Raw genomic sequence first — 15198 nt, 5'->3', positions numbered from 1 at the left:
AAAGCATGTGACGTTTAAGGAGGCTGTGCGCAGCTGTATGGAGATTTATAAACACACTACCACCACAAGATGTCTTACCATCACTTCCCTTTACGATATATCAGGCAAAGACACACACTCACATGAAATAAGACAAATTCAGCAGTCCTTCTCTCTCTGTGAGATATAATATGTGTGTAAATGTTGCAGAGATCCGAACCATCCTGCTATGCTTATGAACAGCAGAGAAACATAACGAATGCCGAACCGAGGTTCTGGCCAATGCGCATGGTGTCGTACCAAACACAGCCCCAGAAACACACACAAATGGAGCGTCTTCCTGTATTTCCTATTATTCAGCCACGGTTCACGCTGAAGAACTTACTCTTCTTTGGTACCAACCGGGAACAAATATATATATTTTTTTTGGGAACCTGTTTATGTCAGTGGAAATGCACCGAACTGTTCCAAGTTTAGTTCAGGAACTGGAACTGTTCCGGTTCCTAGTTAATGGAAAAGTGCTATGTGTATCATACTTTCGCATGCTCGTGTCAGCATTAGCAGTCAGTCAGTAAGAGGCCGGCCCGGTAGATGGTCTGGCAATTACTAGCAGGAAAAGAAGATTAAAAATGTAACCGAGAAATTATTTGATTCCTTAGTGTCCTCTGTCCTCCGATACTAACAGAGGAGAAATTATTAAAATTAAAACACTCAATAATTATAATTCCACCAATAACTTTGGTGCACAGCTGCACTTGAGTACAGAAACATTATATATCTACAATATTACTTAGTAATACAAGAGGGTACCAACAGCAATCAAACTTTATAGGCTACAAGAAGTGCTTCACAAGAGCACCATTGCACCATTGTTTTATCATTCAGCCCATGACTTTTTCTGGGGACGTAATGCTATTAGCTAGAGTGATATATTGTAGAAGGCAATGGAAGCACCCAACAATGATATGAATACAAAAACATGTGTGAGAGACAGAGTATATATGAGTCAGAGATTGTGTGTGTGTGTGTGTGTGTGTGTGTCAGGGGTGTAATGAAGAGCAGACAGGCAGCTAACAGTGTGATGATCCCTGTTCAAACCCCATCTCACATACGGCTGCACACTGTCCTCTTTCATCCATCATTTCTCTCTCTCTCTCTTTCTCTGCACCTGAGGGTTGCCATCACACCTTCTCATCCTCCAGAAACACAACTGCAGTCCACACTCACACTCCTCTCAGAAACAAAGCTCTACCACTATGTTCTACCATCTACACACTACAATATACACTACATATATTCTTTGTGTATATTAGGGTGTGTATGTGATGCCCTGTTCTGGACTGTCACCTTGCCTTGAGCCCAATGATTCCGGTTAATCTCTGAACCCATAATACCACTGATCAGGATGAAGTTGTTACACAGAAAACAAATGAATTAGTTAATGATTTCAATTATAAATTATAAATTATAAATTATGCGTATAAAATGTACAAACGTAAAACTATAACAAACCTGCATTACCATAAAGAGCTTATTATGGGACTCTATAGGTATTTATTCCATTTTGTCTGTTTGCACATTAAAAATCAAGATATGAGGTAACACTGAACACTCACTCTGGGACTAAATATCTTTCTGTCCAGCAAGCTTCCAGGAAAATGAAACCCATTACGTGAGCCTTCTTTAAAAATAGACCATTATTTTCAGAAGGGTGAGTATGTATCATAAGTACAATTTCAGATGTTGTTCGTAGTAAGTCAGTCAGCTTGTAGGCTACCAAAAAAAAACGTGTAATAGTAATAAACACTCTTTGTACAACATTGCTGTGAAGATCTGACAGCATTTAGCCACAGGTGTTAACCTCAGGCTAATAGTTCTACAGCCCAAAAAACTCCCCAAATTTATAACACAATCGTTTTAGTCTTTTGAGTCAGTGCTTAGCATTAGGATCATATGCTGCTACTTTTGACAATGCAACCTGGGCATAGATTATGATGGTGTTTTGTGACTGAAACTATATTTTTCCTAATATTTCCATATTAGCAAACTGAAGCTAAAATAAACCCACTGTAAAACAGATCTGTGAGGTAGCTAGTTGCTAAACTAGCATTAGAAGCGAATCTAACATTAGAATCTAAACTAGTTTTAGCAGTAAATACTTAAGTCCTTTGTGGTAGTCTGATTAAAAGGGTCAAAGCAGCCAATGGATCTACAACTTGATGATGAAGCTCTCTACTCATTTGTGATGGACCTGAACAGGCCTCCATGCTAATTCTCGCTAGTCTGAGGGGAAATCATTTGCATTTGTGTGGGCAGGAAAGCTGGTATTAGTTTGATTTTTTTTTTTTTTCAGCTTGTGTGTGGTTCATTAACACTGTGTGGGCTCAAGTCTACGTGTTACAGAGATTTGTACTGTAGACATACATGTTTTCCAACATTGTACAATATGGTCACAAATCAAGCTAATCTGAAAACACCAACTGTCCATTACATTGATCAACTATACAATTAGACATATCATTCAAATGATCACCTTGTTTCTACATTCACTGTCCATTTTATCAGCCCTATTCATCAGATGGTAATTCATCTATTGCTATATATACACTTTTTAAAACGGCCTCTTTCACTGTTTGTCAAGACCACCACAGAGCAGGGATGGTTTAGGTGATGGATCATTCTCAATGCTGCAGTGACACTGATGTGGTGGTGATGTGTTAGTGTGTATTGCTCTTGTATGAGTGGATCAGACACAGCACTGGAGTTTTTAAAAGTCCTCAGTGTCACTTCTTGTCCACCAAGCAAAAACATCCCGCCGACAGTGCCCTGTGTCCACTGATGAAGGACAAGAGAACACAAACTGTGCAGCAACAGAGGAGCTACTGCCTCTGACTTTACATCTACGGTGGGAACATCAAACTAGGTGTGTCTGACACCACATTAGTGTCACTGCAGCGCTGAGAATCCTGACCATTGAAGAATGGTTTGAAAAGTGGTCAACATAGTATTTTCTTTTCCCACACAGGATGGAATTTCTGTTTTCTTCTGAATTGACCATTTTTAGATGTTGTGTCCACTCTGATGAGCAAAGGCAAGGGAAAACGCAAATGCAATTCCACTCTTAGCAGCACTCTTCTTCTTTAATATCGAGACCGCTGTCACCGGCTCCGGATTTATCCACAAGCGAAGGTGGAGAAAAGGCCAGTCATTCTCCTTAATGAAGATTAATGCAGGCGTTTGGGATAAAGGTGGAATTTTATTTGGGATTAGATCAGTTCACTAATGCACAACTGCAGGCCCTGTCTTGAAGGCCCCAAAGAACAGTGACAGATGCTGGAAATTGATATTGATTATAAAATGTATGAAACTTTCTTCATTCTTATTTCATTTGTTTCCTTCCTCCTTTTATCTTCATGTCTCCCCCCCTTTTACCTTTCTTTCCTCCATTTCTCCATCTTTTTGCCTCTATAATTTACCTCTCTTCCCCTCTCCATTTCATGTTCTCTCTCTCTCTCTCTCTCAGCTGAAGCTGATTTCAAGGCCTAGGTCCTGACACATTTCAAAAGCCACCTAATCGAATTCCTGCTTTTTTTTATTCTCTCATTCTCTCTCTCTCTCATATCTCTTTCTTCTGTGGATCTCTAGGATACCGTCATGGATTTAATCCTTTAATTCTTCTGCAAAAATAATCGAATAAAAACAGATAAAAAAAGACTGAAGTGTTTAATATTTTACTTTGAAGCAAATACATTAAAACATTAATATTAAAAAGAATATAAATATATACTCTGCCAGGGTTTATGTCCATTTAGGTTTTCAGGACCCTCCAGGGTCTTGTAATGACAAAGACTCATCTTGCATTTCTTCTGAAACCAAGTGTATTCTGCAGGACATTGTCTTTTATTTACTCCAATTCCAGGATTTTTCTTCAGAAAATCTTTACATTTGAGGTCATTGCTGTAAGGATGTGATGGCAGTTAGCCATGAACCTTACAGAACTCTGTTTGCCTTTTCTTCCCCCTTGTGTAGAAACTAACAGTACTTTCAGAACAACCTCCACTTGTCCATTTTAACAAGATCAATATCATTGATAGTAATTCAGCTAACTGCCAACTGTAGAGGCTTACCTGAACAATACTCAACTCTAAGACAAGTGTGCGGTTTTCACAAGGTTAAGAAAATAGTTAAGAGAATACATTTTTAAAGATTTTTTAAAAAAATTTAAGATAAAAATTAGACAATTCTAAACAAGATTTGTGAAGAAAAGCAATTTATCTTAACTTTAATCAAGACACTTTTGTGAATCTTGCCCGAGATCTTCATGTATAACCTGCTGGACAAGTCCTGTTTCTTTAAATTATACGTAAAACTTTGATTTGAGTGGGGCTCAGAGAAACTGAGGCAAATTCTACTACACTGAAAACAAGAAACTTAGGTGGTTATTTACCACTGAAAAAGCACCACCCACTTTTGATGTAATAGTAGGTAAAGGATTTGTGCAATATTCAACCACTCATTTTTAATGAGACGTACCTTGATGATAATATATAACCTTTATATTTAAAGCTCAGGAGATCATTGATGTCTTGACGTAATTATCTTAAGAAAATAGGTCAGCGGAAAATCATATTTATACTATGGCTGATTGGCAAAGACATGTCTTTGGTTGAGAATTGCAGCTAGAAGCAAGATACTGTGGCATAGAGAATTGAGTGTCTATTACACAACTCTAGAGCCATGGGGACCTGGGTTCAACACTTGCCATGGCCCACTGTCTACGTGGAGATCAGTGTGTTATTTCCTCCTCTTCTGCCAAGCTTGTATGCTCCTCAATGATCAGAACCACCACACAGCAAGTGTTATTTAGGTGGTAGAAGATTCACATAACTGCTCTGACCCTGACATGTTATTGTGTGTGTTTTGTGATTGTACAAGTGGATGCTTAACCACATACCCCATCAATCCCAGTCCATCAGTGGGTGTCGTCCTGTCCATGGTCCTACAAATTCTGGGAAGCCCTGGAACCAGCTTGCAAATCCGTATTGAAGTTGGCACAAGCCCAAAGGTTTCAAACCACTTTAGCCCCAGGAACTCAAAACTATACAATCCCTTCTTGACCCCAGCATTTGTCCACACGTCCCAGCTTCTTTTCCGTATATCCCACCGACATCTTCTAAAGTCCAAATCAAATGTCAGGAAAGAGGAGAAATCTGAAATGGCAAAACATCAAGACAACGTTTCATGTGCCAGATTTAATAGCCCTTCCTGACACCAAAATTCTGACAGAGCACTTTGTGACAGATTGGGGGCAGAGGGGGATTTAGTGGGTGTCTGGAGGCTCGTACTGGGGGAAAGGTCTCAGGTAGAAACAGTGTCTGGCCTTAGATGTTCAGGAATAGACATTCTGCCCCAGGGCATCTGAGGCTGGGATTTGGGAAGGGCTGCTCTCTTCAAACCAACAGCAGCAGTTTCTGAAAGACCACAGGAGTGAGCAAACCTGGGGGGTTGGGATAACAGGATAACAGGGGATGATCTGTATTAAATGGTGACACTGTTTTCAAATGGATCCTGATAATGATATGGAGCAGGAATAGAGCAATATCTTTATTTCACTTCATGCTTTTGAATGTTGGGAGTTTCCTCTGTTGTCGAAAATACTCCAGATGCCTCTGTCATGAGCAATGAGAGAAAGACTAGCATACTGGACCAAGCCAGTTTGTCTTTTCACTCATTCACAGACACCGGGGTTTCATAACCACATCAGACTGCTTTCCAACACACAGTCAGACTACAGAGTTCTGAATTTCACAAGTTGTGTTTTTTTAAACTATGTTTTTAAAAACAAAACTTGTGAAAGCTCGGTAAGCTCAGTTCAACACTAAGAAGAGAACACTAATAGCCCTTTCTTTGCAGACGATAGAATGAGACTCTGAAGCAGCCACTTATCAATCTAGAGCCTTCATGTCCAATACCAAGGATCAGCTAGAGGATAATAAAGGAATTGCATTTTCGGGAGAGATGTTGCTCCATCCTGTATAACTGGGATATGTCACAGTGTGTTTGTGATCCAGAACTAATCAACCAAAATCAGTACTTGTCTTGATTAATGTTTATGTGGCTGAATGCAATAGGATCCTCACAGTTATGTTCCTTCACCCGCACCCCCAATTTTACCGCTGGTCATGGGGATCAAACCGCAGTTAGCTTCCAGTCCCAAGCCCACTCCTCTAACCATTAGGACACAGCTTAAAAGTAGTGTAGTCTCTCTTTTCACAAGACCAGTATGTCCCCAGAAGCAGTGTGAAAAGATAACTTGAAGAGCTGCGGTAAAACCTGAGAGAATTTTACACTCTGAATTACTGAATTAATGAAAGGTTGACTGGAGCCTACCCACAATCACTGGGCACCATACAGGAATACACCCGGGACAGAGCACCAGTCCCTCACCGGGCATGACGCGCACACACACACACACCTGCGGACACTTTTTGCAAATGCAATCCATCTACCAACATGTGCCTTTGGACAGTGGGAGGACACCCATGTAGACACAAGGAAAACACACCTACCTCCTAACAGACAGTGACACAAGGTCAATATCAAACCCACAACCCAGGCACCGTGGGTGTGTGTGACAGTGACACTACCTGTTGCACCCCATGAATCCACTCTCTTGCACAAAATATTTTTTAATTATTTCTTTTTTGGAGAAAAGTCAAATCCATGCGATTTGTATTTGTGTAAAAAGAGGTTTTACTGAAGCTGTTAGTGAGGGCTCTATTTCAGGAGAAGAACCCAGCCAATATATATATATATGGTTTTTAATTCAATCTGCATCTCTGGCTCTCTCTCATTATGCTGTCATTTAGATCAGGGTTCTGATAAGCAGACACGGCTGACTGAAAAAAACAAAGTAGAGAATTAAACACGTAGAAACATGCTCCTATAATCACATTACGCCAATGTCTGGTTTACTGTATTGTACATAAAAACTCATAGATACAATCAGAAACAACTGTATCCATGTAAAATTCAGGACACTGCAAATCCAGGCGGATCTGCATTTAAACAAACCTGTACCAAGGTTACACCTTAAAGACAATGTATTTCAGGTTCTAGGACATCATGGGGGTACTGCAGCTTGTGTCGCTTTCACACAGCACCAGGGTCCTGGGTTCCTGTGTGTAATCCCTGCCTCAGGTGAGTGTGTCAAACTGTCCAGAGGTGTGAGAGTGAGGGTGATTTGTGAGCGTGTCTCTCTTTGCCATGTGCCCAATGATTCTGGGTAGGCTCTGGACCCACGCCAACCCTGATCAGGATAAAGTGGGTACAGAAGATGAAAGAATTAACCAATGAACACCTTTGTAATAAAAAGGGCAAATGCTGAGAAATGCTCCAAAATCATCTGAATCAGATGATGCTTGCTTTTATGAGTAAGGACAACTTGCCAGAGCACAATCCAGCAGCCAAAAGGCGATGTTCACAATTTTAATTAAAGAAAAAACAGATGTCATACATTTCTGAGGATGTTTCCTCAACATTTGCTGCTCTTTGTTGAGTTTGCATGTTTTAAACTAGTGTATTGTGTTTTTATGAAGCCCAAGTGTCAGTAAACTGTGGGGGGTGGGGTCTATTCTTGCTCCATAAGTAGGTAATATTGACTTATTTGTGCTGTTTCAGATTACATAAGGTGGAACTTACTCTAAATTCGGGAGTGCGCTAACTGCACATAAGTAAACACGGACTGTGCTGCACAATTAAACAAAGGAGTTTCTGTGGTAATTAAAACAGTGATTAAAAACTTACAGAAAAGTTCAAGTTCAGCCACGTACAAACAGTTGGGGTTTTTTTCCCCCTCAAACATACTGTTCCACCTTAAAAGACACAGAGCTTCCCCCTCAATTATAGATGTTCCCTTTAAGTGCAATGCATGGTTGTAGGGGTTTGAGGTGTCACTAGAGGTCACTTCACAATATCTTGCAGTGCTGGAATATATTTCAGTGTCCTGTGCACAAATAGCCAATCCAGTGACAACAAAAACATGTAGAAAAATGAATAAAACATTATATATAAAGTATATAAATAATTGTGCAATTGTTACTATAGATGTGGACTGTAGATGGGAGGGGCCTAAATATAGGTTGCTGATTGTTTGCTAATATTTGGCAGATGGGAATTTAAAATATTGGTTGCTGCCTGTTCTTGTTTGAAACATTTTTCCAAAATAAAGAGAAAAAAACCTCAGTGAAAACATCATCTACAGCGTTTTTGTAATTAAACTGAATTCACTGAGCATCAATCTCTGCACTGACACCCATTTCACATGCTGTCCAAACTGTGGGACTTGGAGTTGTACAGCGCAATGATTTCTCATGGCACTGAAAATGCCCACTGACATTTCCCTTGCACTGTCCTCCCCGTTAACAAAGCCCCCGAACAGCTTACTTTAAGGCAGCGCCATGCTCATAAGCCATTTGAAATTGGCTATTGATTTTAATTTGAGCACACTAAAGCCAATTGAGCCTTGATTGAAAGGGGCCTTATGGCAAGTGACATTCACACCCACAGCAATCGTGATTAAGAGGCAAATGGAAACAGTGGCAGTAGCCGCAAGCCTTCATTTGCTTGGACGGATGAGCCTTCCTCTGTGCTTCCGAGAAGAAATGGTCAGACTGAGAGTTAGCTAGTTAGCTCAGATGTGATGGTAGCTTTCAATTACCGACAATAAACGGTCCATGTTCCTGCTTGATTTATGGACGTTAACTTGAATCTGATAGCTGTTCGCAAGCACTATTGGAGAATTAATATAATCTTCAAAGAAAAGCATTTCCAATTGAATGGGACACACTAGAGCAGCCACACATGAGCCTAGGGTCATAACACCCAGTTCCACACATTGACTAAAGGAGTATAAAAGGAGTACAAAGCCCCCAGCATGTGTAACTCTACCAAATGCAAGAATTATTAGCATAACTCTAGCTTAGCATAGCCCAGCACCAAATATTCCGGAAAAGAAAGTTATAATATATATTAAATAATTAATTATATTAAAAGGCTCACAGTAAGGCAAAGATACAACACAAAAATATAGACAAGCTCTACTTACAGCTAGCATAAAACCAAGAGATTTCTCAAAGAACCCCAAGGTGAAAGAACACACAAACAAATCTTCTACATTTTCACAGGTATGACCTTTAAAAAAAAAAGTCAAAGCAGATGTCCAATGCCCCCTACTGGACAGAAGGTATATATACAGGCTAGAAAAAAATGGATGAAAACAGCAAGCATGTTGGTAACATACCCCACTGACCTCAAGATCAACCTCCTTGGGTTGCAGTCACATAATTTGTTTGTTTTGTTTTTTGGCATGGACACCATATTAGTAACCAGTGCTCTGGTTTCAGAGCACAGCATTAATCTAAACAGATGTGAAAATTGATAAATATATCTTCATTCCCGGGCGACACGGTGGTGCAGCAGGTAGTGTCACAGTCACACAGCTCCAGGGACCTGGAGGTTGTGGGGTTGATTCCAGCTCTGGGTGACTGTTTGTGAGGAGTTGGTGTGTTCTCCCTGTGTCTGCGTGGGTTTCCTCCGGGTGCTCCGGTTTCCTCCCACAGTCCAAAAACACATGTTGGTAGGTGGATTGGCGACTCGAAAAGTGTGTGAGTGAATGTGTGTGTGTGTCTGTGTTGCGCTGTGAAGGACTGGCGCCCCCTCCATGGTGTATTCCCGCCTTGCGCTCAATGAATCCAGGTAGGCCCACCTGAATTGGATAAGTGGTTACAGATAATGAATGAATCTTCATTCCCTGTGCTGGAGAGAGTCTCACAGCACCCAGAAGCACAGAATCCCAATGTTCCTTTATGTCAGCGGGGTATAAGGTCCCACTGTGTTGCATAATGAGGAGAAAAATGAGTGTTATATTCTGTTATCCACATTAATATGGAATTAGATTTGTGCCAAAAAGAATCGCAAAAAAAAAAATAATCTCAAACATAAAACTTATAACTTGCAAACAAAATATCCAGCTCTGATGTTGGTGCTCCATGACTTTTGCGCGTGCTCTTTCTGTTTTGTGCGCCTGATCCCTGAGTTTTGTATAGAAGCAAATCTGTCCCATCAGACTTTTTTCAAATTCAAATATTATTTGAATATTTTTTTTTCGCACTGAAACTATGCATCTGAATATAATTGCTCTTGAATTTAACTCGTGAATTTTCAAAAACACGTTTTCACTGTTATTATTCAAGGTTAATAAATTCAGATAAATAAATTCTAGTTAAAAAAAATCGAAACAATATATTTCGAAGTTGCTCAAATTCGGTACGAAATTCAGACGCCAAATTACGAGTTACAAAAAATTCAGATACACATCCGGGACACCAAGAATGAGCAATCGATTCATTAGGATTTTCTCTATCATCTTAAATGGTGCAGTAGTTGCATTCTAGTCTAGTCGCCGCTAGATGGCGAAATACAAACACAACTTCCATACCGTGGAAAAACTACACGTTTAGCTTCTTCCACGGATATTATCTCTTTATTTTCAAAGTGTCTCATAAATCTGAAAGTCTCACTACAGACACAATATAACAGACTATTGACGTCCTGAAGATGAATAAATTTTACTGTGGAATTTTTGTTATGGCCCTGTGAACAGAGCATGTGTTAAGCAAAAAAGGGCTATATGTTTAAATATTAGGAAAGGGGAAATTCCATGAGAGCTATTCAGCAACGTTCATATGCGTGATATTCGGCACATGTGGAGTCCCAAAGCCAAATAACACACGATTGCTGCAATTGAGTTGTGAACAACGTCAGTTGTCATTCAAAAACTTGTTAGCCAATGGGAAGGCACCCTTGAAAAAACCCGCCCACGCGAGAGGTTTGTGCCAAAAAATGCTCCAAAACTCAGTGATCAGACGCGCATAACTCGTAGTGCTTGCGCACAGAACTCGTGCAGTTTGTACACAAAACTAAGAGAACTCACGCACAAAACTGAGAGAGCATGCGCAGAACTCAGAATTCACGTGTAAAAGTCATGGAGCACAAAAGTCAGAGCTGGATATTTTGTTTGCAAGTTATAAGTTTTATGTTTAAGATGATTTTTTTTTTTGTGAGATTCTTTTTGGCACAAATCTGATTCCATACATTAACGTTTCCATTGTAGGATCTAATGGAAAACATAGCACATTAGACTACAATGCATTACTCTGCTCAGGAACAAATGTGTTATTTCTTTACTCATACAAAGATCATATACAAGTTTTAGATATTGTTTTATTACACTCATGTTTTGTTTCAGTGTTTCAGTGTGCCATATATTACAGGGCAAATAATCTGATCACTGTCCCTGTTGTCTGAGAGTCTTGTCTGTGAATCCCAAATATCTCCCTACACCCTGGTTTCTGCACTAAAGTAGTGCACTGCATGTTGAAAATAATTTTTAATTGGCTATGAGGTTTATGTTTCACAGTTGAATTAGTGTCTAATTACTGTCTTTGTGCAGTATTATTAGTTTTTTCATGTGAGGTGCACTATGTTGGGACTATGGCACTATTTGGGACATGAGCGCATCTGTACTGACTGACACACAGGAACAAAGGTTTGTTTAAAATTATGCAGATAAATGTGCAGATCCATACTTATATTTCTTTCATTTAAACAACTAAATGAGGACTAAAAGTGTTGACAGAACAATAAAACAGTTTATACATCATCGTTTTTATTTGAGCTACTATTCACAGTGACATCACTTGCAATGTGTATGTTGGTTTGTGCTGTGGTTTCAGGCTATTTACCATGCCATTATACACTAATAAGCCACAGAAGTATGGGTCTCCATCCCCCCATGTCTGAAACCTTTTTTCTCCATTGTACATTCTCTAATATCCATGACCTACGACCAATAAGGCCCTAATATGGGGTTAACCTGGTGAGGTCAGAGCTGGGGAAATTAATTTCTAATCAAGTAAGTGTATAATGGAGCTTTATTCGATGCTATCACAGGCCTATGAGTACTTCCCATCTAATGTTCTCCACAGCCATTTCAAACAGCTTGCTTAAGGTTTTGCTTTGTATTGCCTCAGACAGATGAGTTATGGCCCAGCTAATGACCCGGTGTTTATTGCAGCCGTACACAAACAGCATATCTCATTCAGAACTGGACCACAGATGAAATCAGTGAAACCATGATATTGCTCTCCCCAACTCTCCCAAACCACAGAAGAATAGTCTCTGTGTGTGTTCCACCTCTTCATGAATGGCTTGCTTGGTTTTGTTGTTTGGTTGTTCCTGGCTCGGTCCAGAGAGTTTTTCTTGCTTGGAGAAAAGCATAAACAAGCAAGCGCGAGAGAGACAAAAACAAAACATCCAAGCTCACAAATTAATGACCATCGTGACTGAAGTGGTTCACTCCAAAACATGTGTCCCTACCCCATCTTGTTCTCATTTTCCCTCTCGTGGATCAGGATGTGGGCCATTGCCGTCTAGCCCAGGCCCATGCCCACATGATTTCTCACAGATGTTTCAATTTCATGCCTTCACAAGCCTGCCTTTCACTTGCCCACTGTTTTGCGTCTTTGGGATGATGGCCATATGGTAAGATGATATTGATCTGGCATCCCATCTGACAGCAAACGCATGTACAGCATTGGAGCAAAAGGCCTCAACTTTGGTGATGTCATTCGGTATATCAGTGAACATCTGTGTTGTGTGAGAGTAAGCTTAACGTTGAACAACCATAGGAAACCAGAATGTATTTTGTATTGTTGTGAGTCATGTGTAAATGTTGTATTGGCTTGCTTGGTTTACTTGCTCTTGGTGGTTTGGCAAAGGGTCCTTGAGAAACAAGGCCCCAGAATCTTCCCCCTTTTCTTGGTCTATAGCTCACTAATCATCTGCCTTGTTGAAACCTTTGGACAGCACATAAAATCCAAACGTCTGGCTCATCGAATTTCATAAACCATGCACTCTCAGGGGTGCCATCTTTCCAGTTTAGAACAATTTCTGTGGTGCACTTAGCTAGGCCACATGTGAAGACATTAGTATTCTAAAACTACAGTTGTAATTCCAATGGATTCACTGCTATCAATCTGTTCCCATCCATCCAACAGGGCTGAGTTTGGTTTGTAGAAATGCTGCCACAGACATTGAGACCTACAATGGGCATTGAAGGGTCAGCTGAAAATTAAATGGTCTGCCCAATACCACAATTATGCATTCAGTATTTGCATGTTTGTAGACATTCCTTTAAACTCCTTGGGGAAGACTCTAAATCACATAATAATGGGTAGAGTGAAGAAAACAAAGCTCAGATATTCCACCAGCACTGTTCAATCTGCTTTCAGGGCTTCAGGCAGAGGGTTACAATCTTGCAGCCTCAAAGAACCCTCAAAGCAGTCAATAATCCCAAATGACTCAAATGAAACACTCCATTTACATGGTTGATGGCTAGTTCTTTGCAGATGTTTCCATCATGGATCTCTGGTGACCTGGAATGCAACTTCTGGGAGAAGGAGAACCCAATAGCTGTTATTCCATTTGGTTCCCAAATCTTGGTCAGGATCGGAGGCGTGTGTTGACTGACAGTTGTGCAACACCATTACCCGGTTGGCAGGAGATAGTCCATAGTAGGCGTAGCCAAAGGACATCAATCAAGGCATCCAACATTTGTTCCTATCTTTAGGGAGCTGAGTCAAGCAAATTGAGTATGGATGGGCCACTGTCCAGTGGAGATGGGAATGGATTTGGGAATGAGCTGTGCTGAAATGAAGCTTCTGTCAAGGTGCACCATAAAACTGGAATGGACTCATTGATCTAGAGAAGTTCAGATTAAAAATTGATTAGGAAACAAGAAGATACACTGAAGACTTTCTATACCCTTTGGTAAAGTATTAAGTCAAAGGTCAACACATAGCTAAAAGTTAGAGGCTGTTTCCAATCCTCACAACTCTGACTTGTCCACTGAAATTGGTCACACAGAAGGTCACTGTAGGATTTGATTTGCTCTTAAGGAGTCTATTTTGAGTCTTGGTTCTTCAGTGTTTCATCTCAGTCTTAATGACAGATACTGACTGAGTCTTGGATCCTCTCAGCATTCTTTTGGGAGGTTCTGAGTCATGGCTCCTGTCAATGACCAGATGTTTTCCCTGGCATTTTCTCTCCTTAGGGAGCATCAAGCCCCTAAAGAAACCTGACTGAGGGACAACTTTTAAGAAATCAATCCTTATTTGACAATACAACCTTATACCCAAAAGGCCCATAAAGTCACAGGAATAGAAACACCTGCCTTGTATCTACACTCATTGTCCAGCTCCACTGACCATACAGGAGCTGTTTGCAGTTCTACAATTACAAATTGTAGTCAACATGTTTCTCTGCACACTTTCTTAACCCCATTTCTCTCTACTCTTCAGAGGACCACCACAGGGCAGGAATCATTTGAGTGATGGACCATTCCCAGAGCTGCATTGTCTGCAATCGGTGTCACTGCTGGCCTGAGAATAGTCCACCAACCAAAAATATCCAGCCGTCCACTGATGAAGGACTAGAGGATGACTAACAAAAACTGCGCAGCAACATATGAGCTAGTGTCTCTGACTTTACATCTACAAGGTCGACCAAAGATGTAGGAGTGTCTAACAGAGTGTTTAAAAACTCTAGCAGCACTGCTGTGTCTGATCCAATTGTAGCAGCACAACACACTTTAACACACCACTACCATGACAGAGTCACTTCAGTGCTGAGAATGATTCCCCACCCAAATCATACATGCTCATACATGAACTACAAGCATTGCCCAAAAAGACTGTGAAAAAATATCACAGTATGAAAATAAAAACATTTTGAGCTCAGTTTGTGTGGTCTAAATATGTATAATATATTTTTGCAATGTAACAGTCCCCCCCGTCCTCCAACAGTTTGAATACTACAGTCTTAAAGCATTATGAAGACAGTACTGATAGGGAACCTTTGATTCTCTGACTGAGCCACAGTCTCACGCTCATGCTGTGTGATTTTGACAGTGGTTTTGGAGCTGTGGGGGTAAATTGGGGTCTAGTTAAATGGTGGATCTCTCTCTCTGTGGGATACCTCCCAATGTGGGATGCCCCCTCTATTCTCTTGCCCATAATATGGGATTCCAGAGGAGCAATGTGCACCAGTTCTGCTGCCACTAGCCCAATCCTGTAATTAGAGTTTGCCAGTTCATCCAGC

At 40.5% G+C, this 15198-nt stretch overlaps 1 long non-coding RNA gene across 3 annotated transcripts in view; it reads right to left on the bottom strand.

The window, feature by feature from the left end:
- LOC136707050 (uncharacterized) overlaps window positions 1-9185 on the bottom strand; it is a 112862-nt gene extending 103677 nt beyond the window's left edge. For all 3 annotated transcript variants that reach the window (XR_010804193.1, XR_010804194.1, XR_010804192.1), the window contains exons 1-2: window positions 9086-9185; window positions 4934-5189 (exon numbers count right to left, since the gene is read on the bottom strand). This is a non-coding gene — a long non-coding RNA (uncharacterized lncRNA). The remainder of the gene's footprint in view (window positions 1-4933; window positions 5190-9085) is intronic.
- Window positions 9186-15198: the final 6013 nt, after the last annotated feature.

This window comes from Hoplias malabaricus, chromosome 9, assembly GCF_029633855.1.
Source record: "Hoplias malabaricus isolate fHopMal1 chromosome 9, fHopMal1.hap1, whole genome shotgun sequence".
Classification (NCBI taxonomy): domain Eukaryota; kingdom Metazoa; phylum Chordata; class Actinopteri; order Characiformes; family Erythrinidae; genus Hoplias; species Hoplias malabaricus.
The sequence above is the reverse complement of the archived record's forward strand: the minus strand, read 5'-3'. Positions and strand labels throughout refer to the sequence as shown.